General features: G+C 37.3%; 1 pseudogene across 1 annotated transcript in view; it reads left to right on the top strand.

Annotated features, from left to right (window-relative positions):
* Positions 1-20,393, top strand: part of LOC149175271 (sucrose synthase 2-like) — a 44,374-nt pseudogene that overhangs the window by 6,737 nt on the left and 17,244 nt on the right. The window lies entirely within an intron of this gene.

The following is a 20,393-nucleotide window of genomic DNA, read 5'->3' as shown; positions in this document are numbered from 1 at the left end:
GTCCTAGTTTTTGGAGGGGAAAGTAGGAGATTGTACAGAGAAGCACAGTTGGCATACATCATCAGTGATGAGAAGAATCCTACCAATCATCCCATATATGCAGTGGACACTGATTTTGGAGCATGTATTCTCCAAATAGAAGAATCTCATAAGGCCTCAATGCAGCTCAGGAAACCAACAGTTCAGGTCGAGGAAGAGCAAGGGGGTTAGGTTTGGGAATTGTGTTTTGATGGAGCATGTTCCAGGGAGACTGCAGGAGCAGGGGTGGTGCTAGTTTCTCCAAAGAAAGAAAGCATTCAGTTGTCTTTTAAGCTGGTTTTTCAAGTGACAAACAATATAGCAGAATATGAAGCACTGTTGTTGGGCCTTAATGCAGCAAAAGACAGAGAAATCAAGAATACAAAGGTATTTGGAGATGATGATTTAATTATATAGCAAGTAAATAAAACATTTCAAGCAAAGCACCCAAGGCTGAAAGCATACAGAGATGAGGTATGGAGAATCAGATATTGTTTTGATTATTTCTGTATTTCATATTTTCCTAGAGCCCAAAATCAACTTGTTGATTCCCTTGATGTGTCTGCTAGTCTATTTATACCTTCCATGCCTCCCAGACTAGTTTATGAAGTCCAAGTGAAATACAGACCATCCTTGCCTAATAATGTCCATCATTGGAAAGTTTTTGATGATGATGATGAGTTAAATAGGTTCTTGCAAGTCACTGATGAATTTTCTGAGATGCAAATTGACCAAGAAAATGATGTCTTGTTAGAAAAACCCCAATCCTAGCTTAGAAATAAAATTGGTAAAGACAGCATTGTCCAACTTCCTAGTAATCATATCCCTAAGGGTCTAATTCCTCTTGAAAGACTATTTAACCAGAATGATGTGCCTTACAAAGTTGCCCAAAAGGAAGACCAATCTGCAGACTGTAAGCATGATATAGGAAGTCCAGGTTAGCCTAGGTATGTGAATTTGTCCACTCATTTGTCTGCTGATCAAAGTGATGAATACTGCAATTTGATGGGGCAATTTGTTGATGTGTTTGCCTGGGAATATAGTGACCTGAAAACTTATGATAAGAATATAATTCAACATAAAATCCCTCTGGAAAAGGACACCATTCCTTTCAAACAGAAGTTGAGACCGATAAATCCTATGCTTCTTCCTCTGATTGAAAAAGAAATTAAAAAGTTGTTGGCTGCCAAGATTATTGTCCCTCTCAGGTATTCAAAATGGGTAGCCAATTTGGTGGTGGTGCGGAAGAAAAGTGGTGAAATCAGACTGTGTGTTGATTTCATAAATTTGAACAAATGCTCAAAGAAAGACAACTATCCTCTGCCAAAGATGGAACATTTGCTGCAAAAGGTCTCAGGAGCTAAAGTGATGTCTTTCTTGGATGGTTTTTCAGGCTTCAATCAGATTGTTGTTCACCCAGATGATCAAGAAAAGACTGCATTTACCACTCCTTGGGGCACTTTTATGTATGCCAAAATGCCATTTGGATTGATGAATGTTGGAGCCACCTTTCAGAGAGCTATGGATATAGCATTTATGGGAGAGAAGGACAAATTTGTGCTTATCTACCTTGATGATATAATAGTTTACTCCAGCAGCCATCAATATCATTTACAACATTTGAAAAAGGTGTTCCTGAAGTGCAGAAGGTTTGGAATTTCAGTCAATCCCAAGAAATCTCAATTTGCTTTAGATGAAGGCAAGCTGTTAGGACATATTGTGTCTGCTGCAGGTGTTCGAATTGATCCAGAAAGAGTAAAGGCAATACAGACTTTGTCTGTCCCGAGATCAAAGAAGGATATCCAGTCCTTTTTGGGCAAAATTAATTTTGTCAGGAGGTTTATTCCAAATTTTGCAGAATTGGTTAAGCATGTGACCTCCATGTTGAAGAAAGGATCAGAGGTAAGATGGATTGATGCAGCAAGAGAATCATTTGAGTTTATAAAAAAAGTTATTGTGGAGGCTCCCACTTTAACAAGTCCTGATTATAGCAAGGAGTTCCACATATTTTCTTTGCCTCTGAAGACACCATTGCAGCTGTTTTATTGCAGGCAGATGAAAAAGGTTCAGAACATCCAATAGCATTTTTCAGCAAGAATTTGAAGGATGCTAAACTGAGGTATGATATTATTGAAAAACAGGAATATGCTCTTATCAAATCCTTGAAAGCTTTTAGATTTATATCCTTCATTCCGAAATAGTTGCATATGTACCCTCTGCTACAATAAAAGATGTCTTAACACAACCTGATGTTGATGGAAGAAGGGCGAAATGGATTGAAAAAATGATAGAATTTAATATAGAGCTGAAGCCCACCAAGCTAGTTAGAGGTCAGGGGCTTGCCAAGTTATTGGCTGAAGAGAATTGCAGGTCTTTAGATATTGATTTCCTGAGCACAAATGCAGAAAATGGTTAGACAAATGAAAAGGAGGAAACAGCTGAAAAACAAAGGAAGCAGTTAGTGGTCGAGAATCTAGCTTCTTGTGATTGGTATGCTGCAATAATTAATTTCTTGTTGAAGCTAGAAATCCCTTCAGAACTTACTCAAATTAAAGCTAGAACTTTGAAACTTAAGGCAGCAAAGTATTGAATCAATGAAAATCTGCTCTACTGAAGGGATCCATCTGGAATATTTTTGAGGTGTTTGGACAAAGAACAGTCAAAAGAATTTATGCAGTAGTTTCATAACAGCATGTGTGGAGGGCACCATTATTGGAAGACTACAGCCCATAAAATTCTCAGAGCTGGGTACTATTGGCCCACTTTATTTTCTGATGTATTTTCTTTTGTTAAATCTTGTGACAGGTGCCAATGATTTGAAGGAAAACAACAGTTGAAATCCCTACCCCTAAAACCAATAATTGCAAAAGGACCTTTTCAGCAGTGGGGCTTGGATTTCATTGGAGAAATCAATCCACATTCCAGTGGACAACATAGATGGATATTAGTAGCCATTGATTATTTCACAAAGTGGATTGAAGTAGTCCCTACAAGGAAGGCTGATCACAATGTGGTCATGAAGTTTTTGACAGAGAATATCTTCAGCAGATTTGGTTATCCACATAAATTACTAACAGATAATGCAGCAGCTTTCAGGGCAAAGGAATTGGTGGAAATGTGTGATTTAATGGGGATTAAACTTATTCATTCCACCTCATATTATCCTCAAGGAAATGGTCTAGCAGAATCCTCTAATAAAATTTTGATCAAGATAATTAAAAAACTGTTAGAGGACAATAAAAAGAATTGGGATTCAAAGCTCAAGTATGCACTGTGGGCTGACATAGTGACCATTAAAAAATCCACAGGCAATTCTCCTTTCAAGTTGGTATATGGCACTGAGGCCATATTTCCAATTCAGCTAACTCTCCCTGTGGAAAAATTCCTTCAAGAAGAGTAAGATGAGGAAGAAGACATGGCAAAGAGGATCACTGATCTAGCAGAAATACATCAGATTAGAGAACAGATGGTTGAAAAAGCTACAGAACATCAGAAAAGGATCAAGGAAGCCTTTGACAAGAAGGTGAAAACAAATAATTTTCAGATTGGTGACTTGGTTTTGAAATGGGATGCACTGAAGGAGAATAAAGGCAATCATGGGAAATTTGATGCTTTCTGGATAGGGCCTTTCATTATTTCACAGGTTCAAGGGAACAACACCTTCATACTGAAAAGTATGGGAGGAGAGAGTTTTTGATGGCCCAGTTAATGGGCGGTTTTTGAAATTTTAAGTGGTTTAAGGTCTTTGGCCTTAAAGGCAGTAAATATTTTGTTTTTATCAATTTTTGCAGGCAAAGTAGACTCCATGCCCATTGGAACACTAGCAATTTTGATTAATTAGTTTTCAGCTGGAAAGGCATTGGTCTGCATGTTCTTGAGACCTCACCAGGAGGCTCTCATCCCCAGAAGGAGCCAGTGTTAGCTTTGCTATATGCTGCTGATTTTTTAGGAGAAGTAATAAGTTTGGTCCTTGGTTGCTGGCTCAGAGATGGTTTATAATTCTTATCATTGTCTCTCCCTGTTTTCCCCGCTACCTCCATTTCCTCCTTTCCCTCAAATTCCTCTTATTTCCCTTTAAACCCCGATAACCCTTTAAACCCCGTTAACCTATAAACCCCCGATAAACCTTTAAAACGGCTTTTGGGCATTTCTGTTTAACTTCTATTAAACCCCATATAAACCTATTATTTGTTTTACCCTGGCACTATAGTCCTAACCCTTATAACCACGCATATAATTAAAATCATTACCCGCCGAGACCGTTACCTATCACATCAACCCAGGAGCACGTGCCTTTAAACGTGACCGTCCGATCATCCCATGGAGATCCATTGATTGACGCTTCCCCCGCTCCGTGAACTTGCATGGCCGATAACCTACGGGGAAGTGATTTCCCACCTGCCACATGTCACAATTTAACTGGATCGCACCCACCTGTACGTAAACCACCATTCCAAAGAGCAGTATGGGGAAACCGCTTACCTCCCTTTCGGTACAGATCCCTACCCATTAACACGTGTTCAACTTTGCCGCCCGTCAGTCATCGGATCTCCCTAATCATGATCCGACGGCCCATGATCCTCCTTTTTGCCTACCCACCCAATAGCATCTTAGATCGAATCTCCACCGTTCATTCACATGATTCGACGGCTCTCATTGCATCTTCTCTGTCATCTCCCAATAGCTCCTCCCGCACAATCTCTGCCATTGATTTTTATCATCCGACGGCTGGGATTTGTTCCACTGTTTAATCTGCCTCTGTGTCTTTCATCGCATCCCGCCAGTTTCCAATGTAATTTTCACGTTTATAGCAGTCATGTGCACCTGAAGAAAAAAGGAGCTCATGATTAAATACTCAGCGCATTTAATCTGCAACCAACTGCATTTAAAGATAGAATGGTCGAAGGACAGAAAGGACACCCTCGAGTAGTTCAACCATTTAGCAGTTATGGAAATGCATTCAAATCATTTTTCACCTGTTAAGGAAGGATATCAAAGTACAGAGAGAGCCATTTTGTTCATTAAAAAAAAATCAAATTGTATCAGAGACCCATATCTGATTGTAAATGCAGTTGGTGGTTAGTTATGACCCCTCCACACATGAGTTATGCAGAGCAATTTTGTATTCAACCTCCATATATACCCAGAAAAACAATGTAACGAGGTTGATGAGTGTTATTTTGCTGTAAGGTTCAACTTCTGGAGATTGTAACTGTTGTGATACTTGCAGCGTCTGGTCTTCATTTTCAGCTAATGCAAGCTTCTTTTGCTATTAAATGATCACTGTCCACTTCTTCTTCTTGTTCTAGGCTATGCTTGTTTTGCATTTATTCATGTGTTGTTAATGCTTAACATTAGAGGGGCTGTCATCCCATGTCTGTGTTAGGATTTAGCATGTATCATTGAATTTGTATGCAGGTTTCTATTGTTTTAATGCCAGAGAGTTGTCATCCTGTCTATGTATTAGGAAATAGATTTACATACCTTTTAACTGGTTGTAGTCAGCCATCACAAGGTCCTGTGCATCTGCTGGTGTGGTCAGTCTTCTCCATCATCACATTTTCTTTAAAACTATGAGTAATTGGTGGTTAAAAGCCTTGTAGTCTGGGGGTGTTCACCCATGTCTAGGTTCAAGCACAATATAAGTGGTTATCTGGCTTGAATATATAGCATTTCTTTCATTCATCCAACATTTTACCAACATTTTTTGTTGAGTTTGTAATGTTCCCGAGCATCTCTAATATACAACCTAGGAGAGTTTCTTGGGGTGATAATAGACCCAAGGTTGAAAATCCCTCCTGATGTGCTCTTCTGATCTGATGGACTCCCTGCCCAATTTGCATCAGTGAAGCCTTGTAGCTTCACTCCCTCTATCCGTCAGTACCATAATTCATACTGAGATGTGCCTCTGGGTATCTCAATACATGCTTTTCTGCCTTCCAAAACATCTTGGTAGGTTGAACCATCGCTTGCCTTAGCTGGTTCACTGCATAACACAAATTTGGTCATGCATTCACTAAGTACATCAATGAACCCACAAGCTGCCTGTACACAGTAGCCTCTACCACTTCTCTTGAAGTAGCAACCTCATTCCTCCAGTTACCTGCTAGAGGAGTCTGCATGGGCTTGCACTTCTCCATGTGGAATCTCCTAAGTATCTCATTGGCATATGTGCCCTGAGACACAAACAATTCCCCATCCTTCTGCCACACTTCCATGCCAAGGAAGTAATGCATGAGACCCATGTCTTTCATCTCAAACTCTCTTGCAAGGTCCTCCTTGCATGACACGATCAACTAATCATCACCAGTCATTATGAGATCATCAACGTAAAGTACGGTGATCAATAACTTACCTTTCACCACGATTTTGTACAGGTTCGCATCCGCTTCACTCTTTGTGAAGCCCAACCCGATGAAGTAGTTGTCTATCCTAGTGTACCAAGCATGAGGTGCTTGCTTTAGCCCGTACAGCACTCTCTTGAGTCATCACACATGCGACTCACGATCGAAGGTTTCAAAACCTTCCGGCTGCTCTATGTACACCTCTTCCTCAATCTGGCCATTGAGGAATACAATCTTCACATCCATCTGATGGATCTTCCAACCCATCTGTGTTGATAGTGCCAACATAGATCTGATAGATGAGTACCTTGCTACAGGAGAAAAAGTCTCATCATAGTCAATCCCCTCGACTTGTGAAAAGCCATGGGAAACAAATCTTGCCTGATGCTTCTCCACACTACCATCAACAACTTGCTTTACCTTGTAAATCCAATGGGAACTCACAATTGACTTGTTCTCCAGTCTCAAAACCACGTCCAAAACACTATTACGAACTATGGAGTCATACTCCTCCACCATAGCATCAACCCAAATCGGCTGCTGCACTACTTCCTCAAAGGAAGATGGCTCGGGCTCAACACATTCCCCAGCAAGGGCCATGTATCTAGTGTGCCTCTCAGGTGACCTCCTTTGTTTGCGCTAAGAAGATGGTGCTCCCACATTCTCTCTTGCATCCTCTAGCAATCTATCAGTTTCTCTTGTGCACTTCCGTCCATCTCTGGAAGACTCTGCTTGAGTGGATGTCTCCACTCCTAGAACCTCTGCATGAGGCTACTCCACATCAGTCTAAGGCTCCTCCTCCTTAGGAACCAACAGTTCCTCCATAGCCTGTAGTTGGAGCTCCCTCTCAAGGGAAACTCACATGACCTTTTGATCATCAAACTTGATATCTCTGCGAACCACTGTCCTCCGACTGGTAGGCAAGTACACCCAATAGTTGTGAGGTGTATCAGTGTACCCCACAAATACCCCAAACTCAATTGTCGGCTCAAGCTTATTCCATGCATCCTTTGTCACATGGCAATATACTGATGAGCCAAAGATCCTGAAGTGACCCACATCTAGTCTCTTACCGGAGAAATCTTCCTCTGGTGTCTTCATCCCAAGTATGCTATGTGGGCTTCTATTATGCAAATACACTATTGTGTTGCATGCCTCAGCCCACAAGTGAAGTGGTAGGCCTTGGTCATGCAACATTGCCCGTGTTGCCCCTACAATAGTTATGTTCTTCCTCTCGGCCACCCCATTTTACTGTGGGTTATGAGGTGCCATCAAATCTTGTTTAATTCCTTCCACTGCACAGAAGTCCTTAAACTCTTGAGAGACATATTCTCACCGTTGTCTCTTCTTAAGGCCTTGATCTTCATCCTTGACTCTTTCTCGACCAAAGCTTTGAACTCACAAAACTTTGTCAAAGTTTGGTCCTTCTTCTGCATGAAATAAATCCAGCATTTACAAGAATAGTCATTAATGAAAATCACATAATACCTTTGCTTCGTTGTGGATGTCGTTGAGAATGGTCCACACAAATCAGTATGAACTCGCTGTAAGATAGCCTCTGCTTGACTGTCTTGATCATGAAAGGAAGACTTGGTGTACTTTCCCAAGGTACAACCTTTGCATGTGTCAACTTGCTCAAGTTTACCCTTGGGAAGTCTTGTAGATATTTTCTGCATTATCTTCAAAGCCCCATGATGCAAATGGCCCAATCGCCTGTGCCACAACTCGCCAATGTCTTGGCTTTGCACCAATTCTGCTTTTGTACTCAATGTTGAACAATCATCTACCTCTAGTTTATAGTGATTCTTCACCCGAATCCCTATCCTCTTGGTCTAACCCATGGCTATGTGTCTTAGGAATGCCTTTCCTTTACTGAATACAACACTGTAGCCTTTGTCCTCCAACATCGCGACAGATACCAAGTTCTTCTTCAGTCTAAGCACATACATCACATCTGTCAAGGTGAGAGGAGCTCCATGCTCCCTCTGAAAAGCAACTGTGACCACTCCTGAAACACTATACCTTTCTTCGTCACCCATCTCTATGCACATCGTGAGGTCTTTCTCCTCCAAGGCACTAAATAAATTTTTATCACCGGTCATGTGGAATGAGGCTCCACTGTCAAGATACCAGACACAACCCATCATCGATGACACCATGCATGCAATGAGGGTAAAGTCCATTTCGAATTGAGAGGCTAATGCCTCACCTTCTAATCCTTCCGAGGATCCCTTCTTAGACTTCTTCGATGGGCAATTAGTTGCATATTGTCCCATCTTGTGACAATTAAAGCATCTTACTTTAGACATGTCATCCTTCTTCCCTTCATGAGAAGGATTCAATTTGAAATGGGAAGCCTTCCCCTTACATTTCCTTGCCTTACTTGCTAAGGCCAAACTTTCTTCATCATAATTCTTGGATGAAGAACCATCTTGTGTGCTCCTCCTAATCTCCTCGCATAAGATCTGACCACAGTTGTTCCCAATCTGATAGTTTCTCCCTTCCATTCACAGAGTCCTGGTAGCTATTCCAACTCTTTGGAAGGCCAAGGAGAGCGAGGCTCACCATATCATCATCGGTAGTAGTTATTCCCACACTGCCAAGCTCATCTCTACAGGTGGTGAGCTTGTTCAGATATGTGGAAATAGTATCGCCCTTCTCCATTTTGATTCTTCAGAGCTTATCCTTGAGCACCAATTTCCTTTGGTCGCTATTGTTCTGGTATAGGTCCTTCAATGTCTTCCACATTGAAAATGGAGTATCCTTCCCATGGAGACTTGAGACAATATGGTCTCGAACTCCCTCAAGTATGATCCGTCTCACCTTCGCCACACACTTCTTCCACTCAACCAAACTTGTGCATTAGTTGAAGCTGGCTTTGGGATTTCTTGATCAATGAATTCCTTGAAGCCATTGTCTTTTAATACAACCTCCATTCTATCTTTCCATGCTATGTAATTTGAGCTACCTTCCAAGGCATACTCAAGTCTCAAGTCATAGAATGCCATTGGCCAACCTTGAAGTATGATATGAATTCGATTTGCACTTGCAACCCCGAACTTCAAAATTTGAATTCTCTTCTCAGTATATTGTTCACAACTCTGATACCATGTAGAAAATCTATGTAGGTTAACCCAATAATGCAATATAAATCAAAGCAGAATAATATAACCTACTTCTACTATCAATTGTGGAAGCTTAAAGGTCGAGCTAAATAATATAACTAGAAGAAGAAGAATCAATGGCACAATACACATGAAAATACTTTGGGGAAAGCCTCAGCTAAAAACCCTAGACTATTGTATTATCATACATAGTGGAAATACATAGGAATTATACAAAGCCATAGCTCTCATAGCTAGCCATCTCTCAGTACAATCCTCACAGATGCTCACAGGAAATCTTGGCTTCTCTCTAGCCTTCCTCTCTTCCCTCCAAGCTCCTATTTCATTGTGTTGTTCCTTGTGGATGATTCTCCTTCAACCAAGTGGATGATCTCCTCCAAAACTGCGCAATCCTCAAGGATTAAATCCTTGACTGCATGCATGAGTTTCTCCATGAGAAAATACATGCAACTAATAGTACATTGTCCTTGAACATTTATCTCAACTGGGTCTTTCTCAGAATAGATATGCATGAGTTTCTGATGAGGGAATCTTCAGTTAACTAGAGTAGCACTAGTTGAGTGCATTAATGCATCAACTGACTGTTAACTCACTATTAGTTCCTAAAACAGTTTGGAACTAATTTAAATGGACTTAACTCAGTAAATTGAGTTATCTAATTACAACTTAAATATAACTCAAACTTATCTCCTTAAGTTAAGGGATAACTCTTGCATGACTTCAGAAAAACTTCTAACTTGAATTTCTCCAACTAATTAATTAAAAATTAATTAATTAATTATTTCCAAGTAGTTGTTAAGACTAAATTCGATTTTAATTCACAATTTAATTCAAGGAAAAATTAAATTTGAATATTCTTGTTGCCATATTTCAACAATAATAAGTTTCTTGAAATTCATAAATGAAAGCATGATTATAACTACTAAGGGAAATCGGATATTCAATACAGCTTATGTCTGATAAAAATTGTTGAAGGACATGTTCTTCTATTTTCTCTTAAAATCCCCTTGATTGTTCTAAATTTAACAACAACAACATGCATTCTTATTCTCCATAAGGGTTCTCTAACTAAGAGGGAACTTGATTTTCCAATTGAGTAGGTGGAAAAATGGTTAGATTTTGGATTTGATATCCATTAGAAATTGTCATTCCTCCAATTCTGCAGCCAATAAAGTCATCAACAGTAGCTAGCCATGGTCTACCCAAAAATATTGGGTGTCCTAGTTTAGTGGTTTTGAGAGAGATCACTATAAAATCTACCAGATATATTCCCAGGAAGCCACAATTACTATCACATCTTCTATGACTCCAATAGGCTTAACAATAGACTTGTTTGCTAGCTCTAACACAATAGGTGTAGATCCTACCTTGTTTAGTTGCAGTAAGGTCATAATATCAATGGTCATTTCATTAATGGCTACTCCTAAATTCACTAGAGTGTTAGGTAGAAAAGTTACATTAATTCCAATAGTTACTACTTGATTCTCTAGATCATCCTATTTTGGTGGCAATCTTGATATCATTTCAAAAATTTGGCCAACTACCTTAATGATTTGGTTATTATTTTTCTTCCTTCCTAGTTTCTTTATACAAAGATCCCTAATAATCTTAGTGTAAATAGGTATATCTTTAATGGCCCGAAGTAAGGGGATCTTTATACAAATATTTATTAGTTATGATTCCAAGTCATATTCCATAGGTACTTTAGTTTTCTTTACAATAAATCTTTCCGAAAAAGAGATTCTTTAGGTTCCAATTGCTCTTATGGTTCTCTTATCACATCATTTTTGTAGGTTTCCATTTATTCATTTTCATCAAGTTTATGTTCAAATTCTATTTGGGGATCATCCTCTTGAATAACAACTGCAAGTTTATTTTTATTTAACATTTTCCCATACCTTAGTTGAATTTCCTTTACATGAAAAGAAGCAATGACAGTGTTAGGGAAGGTCTTCAGTCTATGTTTTGGACAGGTTGATGAGGTCTATTATTAGGATTAGGTACAGGTTGTGCAGGAAGCTGCGTTGGTCTTGGAGGATTTGAATTAAATGGTTGTTGTATCTGTTGTGAAGGTTGATTGGTACCTTGAGGTAATGGGAGTGGTTGTTGTGGTGGTAGTGGTAATGGAAATGTGGGTTGTTGTGGTGTGGAATAGGGTGGATTATACCCTTGCTGATATTGAGGGACATTAGATGTGCATGGTGCATAAGCTAGGTATTTTGGTTGATATTGGGAGTATGAGGGTGCTAGAAATTGGGGTTGATAGACATTCCCATAAGGATTTCCTCTCCATGGTGAATTTTGAGGTGATTGAGTTGACCATGGGAATAAGGTGCTTTAGGATTTTAAGGTTTGGTATTGGGGATAAGGCTACATACTAGGGTCTTGATAAGAGTTGATATTTGGTGCCCTCCATGGTGGTCTTCTAAGAGGATGGGAAGGTTCACTTATTTCATCCGCTCCTTTATAAATAACATGTAATCCTGGTAAGGAATGACATTGTTCGGTTGGGTGGTCATGTGTAGAAATTCCACAAACCTCCACTACATTTATAGGGCACTCTCTTTCAATGTGTTTCTTTCTACAATTAGGACAGAAGATAGCCAAAGCAACATTTTCTTCTTCCAACTTTTTCTTGATATGAAGAGAATCCAATTGATCACTAATGGTGTTCAAGATATCCATTTTAAAGTTTTCTAAAAGATTCTCCAATTTTGTTCGAGTAAGTCCCCCTTTGACAGGTTTAGTAATTCTTGTTACAAAGTCTCTTGTATTGTCTTGAATCCTTTTGCATACTTTAGCTTGACTCTTATAATATGTTCTACAAAGTTCAACTATCTCAGCAAAAGGTTTCTTGTAGATGTCTCCTGAGCTTAAGAGGTTTAATGTTTCTATGAAATCTTCCATTAATCCCTTTAATAAGACATTCCTAATAGTTCGCTCATCCATATTATCTATTCGAGACTTATGAAATTTATAAAGGAATCTCTCAAGATACTCTTATAGACTTTCATATTCCATTTATTTCATCCTAAATATGTCATTGATGTCTCTACTTTTATATTAATCTTGATACTTTTTAAGAAAAGCAAATTTCATTTCATCCCACAAAAATATCATATTTTCCCCCAGACTCATGAACCACCTAAGCTCTTAATATTTTAAAGTGGGAAGTAATTTGAGTTTATGAGCATGCTCATGATAATTGTAACTCCTAAAAGGAATTTCAAACTCAAACAAAAAAGAATCAGGTTCCTCTGAAGACATACCATGAAAAAGTGGAAGAGATGTCAAAGGTATGTTCTTCATAATAACATTCCTTGAGACATCCAAGATGGGAACCTGAATGTGGTATTTGTTTCCTCCTCATGTTCATTTTCATCAAGTCCAAATATATTCCTTCTTGCCACCATTTCAATTAGTGTTTTCATTGTTTCTGTTCTATTTGTCTTCCTTGCCAAAGAGAATTTAGTGTAGTGTCCCAGCTGGAAGAAGATTCAACTAAGTTAGTTCTTATATGCAGAGCTCCTAAATCTCTTCAGGGTGCTCCCACTCACAGGGGCTTCACTCAATGAACCTTTGACATATCACGTGCATTCATGGCATAGTAAAGAATACCCTTAATTTGAATACATATTGGAAAATAACTCTAAAAATCACATTATTTAACCCCCTATCAATACTAACCCAATACACCTTTCAAATTTAAAAGCCCCTACTTTCACTAGATATTGCAAGTATCCATTTTTTCATTAACATTTCTTATACCCCTTTATATCTTTTCATTAACTTTGGGCTCCATTTTTTATGCCTACCATATATTATGTCATTTTTTCCTCAATAAATATCCCCCAATATGAACCCACGTGGTATGGTATTTCTCCCCCAGTGAAGCCCCTATTCTCCCACTGCATACTCTACTTGTGAAATCACCACCTCCTGCAATATTGGTACTTTTTCTCTCTCCACAACTGATTACAATACAAGTTGTTCTTGTTTTGATATACCTCCAAATAATACATTTTCTTTTGTATATGATGCCTCCCTATTTGAGCCTATTGATGTAGCTAAACTTTCTCCTTTCTCAACGTTGTCTACATAAGAATTAGCAGGGTTAATTGGGGGGGTATTTGTAGGACCAAAAAAATCTGAAGGAAAATTATCACCCTAAATAAAACTTCCTTTACTATCTCTAAGTCTACCTTTAGCTCTATGCATACAAAAAAGAAACTAAAGAAATAGATCAGGGACAACCAGACTTTGGAGCAACCCCACCATAGTGGATGTGTGGCTCTTCACTCATGTCTTACCATACTTTCTCCGCCTTCTTTTTGCCCTGCAAATTTTCTACCACAAATACGAATCTACCGAACTCCTGTCAAAACAAAATGTTAACTAGACCATTTGTAACTCCCTGGAAATGACGCCAAATATGTTAGGGGTTTTATATGTATATTTTAATTTCCCTTCATTAAAATTTCAACCAAGGTTTGTAAAATTTGAGTTTCAAAATAACAATGATCTAGGTGTGCTTCAACAAGCCTATTTAATATAAAAATATTTTGCTCTTAAAGTTTAGCCAACTACTTAATCCAAATATGTCAACTACAAGTACGATGAATTTAATATTCCTACCAAATCAGTACAATATTGAAGTACCAAACTATATCACACTCAAATTTCAACCTTTACACCCGAATCTAAATAAACCACTTAACTACTCTAATTAGAAATCATGATTTTACAAAGTAAAGAAGCATATTAAACCTTTTCATTAGAAATAACAGAATATTATAAATCAAAGAAATCAATTCGATTACTCTACCAACACAAAATGATATAACACTGAAGGTATAACTCACTTCATATCCAATGTTGACTAGACAAATCTATCTCAATCCAAATCAAACAATAACTTAAACAGATCTAATAGTACCAAAGGAATCTAACTTGTTTCAATCAAACAATAATCAAAAGAATCTAACTCATTCAAAGTTCTAACCTAAGATTTTTAACCAAACATCAACAAAGCAAAGTCTTTGTTCAAACCTTAACCTACAACAATCAATATAAAATCAATCCTATTTCCGGTTTCAATGCGCCAATCAGTAATATGCAATACTAGGAAACAACACTTCAATTAAAAAACAAGAGATGATCGATACTACTAAATGGAAAGTGTGATTACTCTATACTAGATCTAACCATGCATACTAAGTCTAATTAAATCTATCTTTACAAGGCTTGACCAAGATCGATGGTGGGCCCTTGCTAATAACCCAAGTCAAGCTAAATTAACTGTAATAAATCAAATTAATCACAACACATCAATAGTTAGGAAAATAACAGTTGAAATACTATATTAAAAAATCTTCAATAAAACTTATACATCATAGTTCCTAACATGTCTGAACTGAAATAAAGCTCAGGTATTCCAACAAAAATATGGTCACTAGTCTTCCTCCTCTCCTTTCTGTCTAACTTATGACACTACTAATGATTCTCTTTTAAAGAGATCATTGTCTAAATATATTTACAATTGAATATATAGAAACAATATAGAATGATTCAATAGTGTCATATCAGGACAAAAACCAGATTTCTTGGAACATTGTTTCAATCCATATAATCGATGCCCACAAAAATTGATCTCCTTTGTCAAATACGACCAAATGTCTTCCATACAAATTCTAGCATATTCTTGGAAAATCTGACATGGTTTCGAACTAGATGAAGGAGACTACCAAAGAGGGTTGAATTTTGTCGAGAGGAGCATATAGATATATTATTGGCTTGCTGGTGAATAATCCTAGTACCAAATTAAGAATGAAACATAATGTTGAATATTTTCTTAAAACCGAACTTCCATCCAAGTGTTGAAAATATGAAGTAGAATTGCCAAAGACTAAGGAGTTAGCATTTTTATGTCCAGGAGCCCTAGTAAAGATGCAACCATATTTCGATGTTAGAAACATGACATAAACTCACTTAAACATCTCTCTAAATCATCCAAAGAAGTATGAAAATGAATCTAATTCATGACTCTTTACCTCCATTCATAATTTGGACCATTGACAAGCATAAGGATAACTTTGAGTATCAAAGGATAAAAATTTAGGAATAATGACTATGGAAAACGGTGGAATAGGGTATAAAAAAGAGTTCAAAAATGAGTCCCAACAAGATGTGTCTCACAGATTTGTCACAAATGTGTGCAACACACATTGTTAGCAAAAAACTCAACTAAGTGGAAGGAACTTATCAAGCATAAAGTGGAACAAGGACAAGGATCAGTAGAGGGATGCGATGGATTATTGTTTCACACACATAGCAATCTGCAATAGAAATCTAGTAAAGTAGAAAGAAATGAAATTTTGCACCATGTCAAAGGGACAACATGCCTGTAGAAGGAATGACAAGCCATTTCATCCACACTTACATGAGTGAGCCATGATGAAAGGAATATCTTCATGGAAGGAGATATGCCAAAATTGATTATAGATGGGCCACTCACTAGTCTAAGCATGTGCCATACGAGCAATCATTTTGATACCATCAACATCCATGAAAGATCAAAATGGATATGGTTCAAATCATATCATAACATGTCAGACCCTCTATATAGTGCAAAAATTTTGTTATTCCAATCTATCTACGAAGTATGGAGGACAAAGAGAGATAGGAGTAAGTTAGAGTAGTTAGGAATTATAGAGAGAGGCATTGTTGGAAGTTTCATGTGGCCTGGAGGAAGGGAGGATTGGGCCATGAGCTCAGAGTGAAGATGTCAAGAGTCTCGATTGATGTTGCACGGTCTACAGAAAATTATGTTAACACACCAATTGTAGGCAATGAAGCATGAAGAAAAGTCTCAGACAGATATGTACAACCAAGGAATCCAAGCACAATATTTGTTTAGAAAGTTCACGAGTACATTGCACATTGCCTACAACCGAGTATTGGTTCATAAGGAAACATCGTGTTGCCCAATTTCATGTAGACTACGATATCCCAATGGAATCAACCCTCCATGTGCTGAGAGTTGCAATGCAAGTATTTGTTCAAAACTAGGAGTGCAAGCCTTTGTACTTGTAGTCTTAAAAGAACGTGTCATTGGAAGAAGCAATAACAGTGGATGGATAAGTGCATAATATTTTGACAATTGTGAAGCCATGCAAAAGAAATAATCCTAAAAGAAACATGAATAACAGAAGGACTAAGTGGCTCGAGATGAGCCATAGGTGAGTGTTATGAGCCTGTTGGAGCTAGTTTTGGGTGAATAGACTTGGAGGATTTTTTATGGAATTTTGACAATTTTGGCGAAGTTGCACACAGAAGTCAGGAGCAGAAAATAGCACAAAGGATCAACGTGCAGAATTGGTGTAGAAGAATCAACACGTAGATTTGTTGTATAAGGAAAGAGTGTGTGGAAAGGATCAACGCATAAGACGATTGAGCTAAATTGGTTAAGTTTGACTGAATCTTTTGGACTGGTTTTTACCAGGTCAAGCATACTAATTCTAATTTACCTACCCATGGTAAATATTTTCCATGGTTATAAGGTCAGCTTAGGTTCATATAATCATCTATAAATAGATGTATCCCAAGGGAAGTTGGGTTAGTTCTTTTTAGAGTTGACTTGTTGGTTCTTTTTTGGGTTGGTTAATTCTTTGTGTGGGTTATATGGTAATGTTGTAATGCTGTGATGTTGTACTAAATTGGTTGGTGAGTTACATCAAGCTAAAATGGTGATGTTATAATATTGCACTTAACACCCTTTTGATATTAATTAATAATAGAATATGGTTGATGGTTGCATTTTCCCGAATCATGTGTTCTATATGATGATTACGTAGTAGTTTAGATTATGTTCATTTATTAGTATATCACAGTAATTCTTTGAGTAGGTTACAGTGCCCTAATTGTTTGAGCAATTGTTATTGAACATGATGCACCCCTCTAAAATTTGTCAATGTTTTTATATGTGTAATGACTATTATGTATGTCTATGACTGGATTTATTATGCAAGTATGAATTGAATATTGTCTAGAATGTTGAAAAGGGTAGGTAGCACAAAGATTCTTATTCCCTTCATGACTATAGAATTTTGGTTCTTGCAATCCCTATAGGTGCCTTAGGTGAGACTTCATATGTTTTGCAGGTGATGCTGAAAGGGCCAGTGCCTAGTGGGGTTTTGTTGGCCAAACTTTGTGCATTAACCCGAGTCAGGCCTACCCCAATGAAAACATCCCATATAGATTCACAATGGAAGAGAAGGACACACTATGGACATTAATTTTTCCACTCATAAATAAAATGCAAATGGACATATAAAAATTGGGCACTAATATGCCCATTCAATTCAAATTACTCAAGCATATATACAAGACATGATAATGCCAAAACTAAGCATCAGCATGCCTTCTTGTCCATGCTTAGTTACATAAGCACATGTATTAACATTTGAAGCACATTTGAAATAAAGTTACATATAACTACAATTTTGGAATGGGCTTGCTATCTATCTACAATGAAATGTTGATGTACAATTCAATTAGGTCAAAGGAAACCACAATAATAAGAAATGAATTTAAAAGCTGGAAGAAGAATACCCACATTCTATTAAACTTCAATCAGTTCCAGCTCTTTGTAGTGAAGCACATGAGAGCAACAACATTTCTTCATGGCCATACCTTGCAGTTTCAAGCATAAGATCATCTAGTAACACAGTATGATCATGAATTTCACAACAAATAGGAGTTTATTCTAAAACATGTGTTGGACTATTTCTCCACCATTCTTTTTTTCCATGTAGAAATATATTTACATTCCATTAGGGAAATATAGATTTTTTTGTCTACTTGGGAATAAATAGACAAAGCTCAAATCCATACAACAATATACTTGATAAGAGCTCAACATGTCACTTATGGGAATTGAATCTGGGTGGGGAGTATACCAATCATTCCTCTGAACCACCAAGATAAGCCTAATTGACAATTCCTCCACCATTCTTATCTTCGAGGAGTTCAATTTTTTCAAACAAGTTAATTCATATGTAAATAATACCACTAGTAGCTAGGTTGGGATCACATTCTCATGCTATGGAATATGAATTTTTTCGCGGGACATAAGAAATATCTTCAATTTCCTAATTAATACACATATCGCTTAGAAGACAACAATTTCACAATATTGAAGTAAATAATTTTAAAACAACATTCTACCTCACTAATCAATTTGAAATCTAGTTAAGGCCAAGCACCATGTTTTCTTAGCAGATGCAAAAATTCTTGTAAAGGAAAACCATTACTATAAACATTGATATAGAGAGGCCATAGAGATAAGTAAGCACTCAAATAACTTAAATAGGGTCATAAGTATTAAGGTGAGTTTGAACTATTTCCTTTAATAAACCAACAAAGGAACTTAGCTTGAAATCTAACCAAACAACAAACCAAGAAACCAACTAGAATAGTTAGTTCAACAACATTGTGACTAGGCCAACTACAATTTAAGATTTGAACTTGCATCCATGTGACAATATTAATCAAATAGATCTTCCAATGCTACAACTCACTCAATGCCTTAATGATGAATCTTGAGATTCAAGGCGTTGACAAACATAAATGTCCACTATGGATTATCCAAACACTGACTTGTTTAATACAATTCATGGTGGAAATATCATAAGTGAACCATCACATTTGGGTGATGAATTTGAATTCCTTTTTCTTACAAGATTTGGAAGATGTTATATATTAGCAAAATTGCATTGAGAAGATGCATTAAAAAAAGATACAACTTCGAAAGCCATTAGTAGACTCCATATCATGACTATAGTTTCTAATATGATTCTTGTCAGAATACATAAGAAGGAGAATAAAGTATACTTCCAAAATGAATCAAACAACATATTCCCCATAATAGACACCTAAGATAAAGATAGCAAAGCACTGCATATAAAAAGACTAGAGGGAAGAGAAACAATCTATGTCTGGCTACCATCGTAAGAGTCTCTAAATCCAAGAGCATTTAAGTCTCGGATGAGACATGTTGAAGAGATTATTGGAGTTGTGTATAATTTCCTTGAAGGGGAGTGTGTCTGCATGGTTTCCTCATGCTAGAATCAAAATTACTCTAGCTAGGACATAGGGCACCACATTCATCTTGAAGATGTTGAAGACCTTGACAATGTTGCACTAAAATTCCCAAAGAAGTTACAACTTGAGTAGATATATTTTAGATACCATTATGGAGTTGGCAGATTGAGGAGTGCAATTCATGGAATTCCTCTTGAAATCACTATAACCCAAACTTTAGTGCCATTGCATCTTGTTTTTCCATTAGGACTCAAAATTGAAGATGCCACTTTAGAAATTGAAATAAAAAATGTGTTGTAGAAAAAACTTTGGAATTGATTATAGGGTTTGGATAAATATCAAGGAGATAATAATGAACATTGAACATGGGATTATATGCTATCCAAGCTAAGGCTTCTAGTCTCAATGTTAATTACAACCATGAATCTAAAATATGATTGGTATTCCCCATTAATTTTGAATTTACAAGAAATTTCCCACCTCAACACCAAATCATGACATTCAGTCCCAACTCTTACTGCAACTATGATCTAAAATGATGGATAGTACACCCCATAATCACCAAGAAAGTAGGAAATATCCCACCTCAACTTTGAAGAGGGTGTGGGAACTTAATATAATTCATGTTAACTATAATGAAGTTCATGAGATGAAGGTGGAATTACTATGATGTAATTTCTTGGAGGTTGCCACAAATATTGGATGGGGCAATTTCATAATTAGAAATTTAATGACATTAATTAGGAGGGACGAACGTGATGTTTTCTTGAAATTTCCCGTTGTTGCCAGAGAGTTATTTCCACAA

This window comes from Pinus tabuliformis, chromosome 4_1 (genome assembly GCF_031772625.1).
Source record: "Pinus tabuliformis cultivar Carrire ecotype Pingquan chromosome 4_1, CPIR1, whole genome shotgun sequence".
Classification (NCBI taxonomy): domain Eukaryota; kingdom Viridiplantae; phylum Streptophyta; class Pinopsida; order Pinales; family Pinaceae; genus Pinus; species Pinus tabuliformis.
This window is presented reverse-complemented; position numbering and strand designations above follow the sequence as displayed.